This window comes from Sceloporus undulatus, chromosome 6, assembly GCF_019175285.1.
Source record: "Sceloporus undulatus isolate JIND9_A2432 ecotype Alabama chromosome 6, SceUnd_v1.1, whole genome shotgun sequence".
NCBI classification, from domain to species: domain Eukaryota; kingdom Metazoa; phylum Chordata; class Lepidosauria; order Squamata; family Phrynosomatidae; genus Sceloporus; species Sceloporus undulatus.
Window position 1 is genome coordinate 113908666 of NC_056527.1, and position 1332 is coordinate 113909997.

A 1332-nucleotide genomic window follows, 5' to 3' on the forward strand; every position below is an offset into this window, starting at 1 on the left:
ATCTGTGAGGTCGAAGGCTTCCATGGCCGGCATCCATAGGTTTTTGTGGGTTTTTAGGGCTATGTGGCCATGTTCCAGGAGAGTTTATTCCTGGTGTTTCGCCAGCATCTGTGGGTGGCATCTTCAGAGAATGCTCAGCATTCAGCACCCTCTGAAAATGCCAGCCACAGATGCTGGCAAAAAGTCAGGAAGAAACTCTTCTAGAACATGGCCACAGAGCCCTAAAAGCCCACAAAAAAAAACCTTTAAAAAATTGCATCTGCTTTAGAGAAAAAACTAATGGGCTGAAATTCTTGATTGCAGTTACAAATGCATAACCTATACTCATTTACGACTGATTCATATTCACAATCCCTCTGTATTCAATAGTGTGGGGAAAATGTAGGGATTGTAAAAGTCCTGCAGTCCTGATTTATCAGACAGCAGCCACTGTGAGCAACAGGGCTCTGTTCTCCTGTTGATCAAGACACAACTGGCTGATGCTTCTACCACCATTCCTCCTGTGAGTGATCTCCAGTTTGTTGTTTTGTTGTGTTCCTTCAAGTCATTTTTGCCTTCAAGTCACTTTGCCTAAAGTGAGCCTTTCATAGGTTTTTCTTGGGGAGGTTTCTTCAGAGGAGGTTTGCCATTGCCTTTCCTTCAGGCTGAGAGCATGTTACTTACGCAAGGTCACCCAGTGTGTTTCACCACCAAGCTGGGAATCAAACCCTGGTCTCCACAGTCATAGTTCTACACAACACCAGCTCCCACGATCTCCAGTACAAGAAGGAATTATCATAGGGATCCAAGAGATAGCATATGTATGGCCATCTCTCTCTGGGGCTATACTTGGTGGGAAGAGATGTACTGTCAGAGAGCTCCTGGCCTGAATGATAGAAGGCTCTATGTCTTTTTCAAGGGCTGCAAGGAAGAATATCATGAAAGAATTGGGGGTGATTTCGAATATGCTGAAAATGCAACCTTTCTTGTCATTTGACATGCTCTCAACAAATAGGAAGGGCTGTACCAGTGCCAGACCTCATGTAGAGTTTTTTTCCCCTCTCCAGAGGAGCAATACAGGAGCGGAGTTGGATATAAAGGTTGATTAAAGCAGGCAAAAGAGCTTGCAAAGGGGGGTGGGTAACCCCCATTGCAACCTGCTCTGTTGGCCCATACAGTACTGAAGTCATTATTTTCATTCCTTTCTGGGCAAACCTCTGTTCAAAGTAGAATTGAGTTTCTTTCCTAGTCCTCTGCTGCCTCCATGTGGACACGTTGAGCACTGCAGCTTTGGGAAATCAAGCCAGATTTCTTTGAGCCTGATTCTTGATGGTAACAATACAATTAGAATAC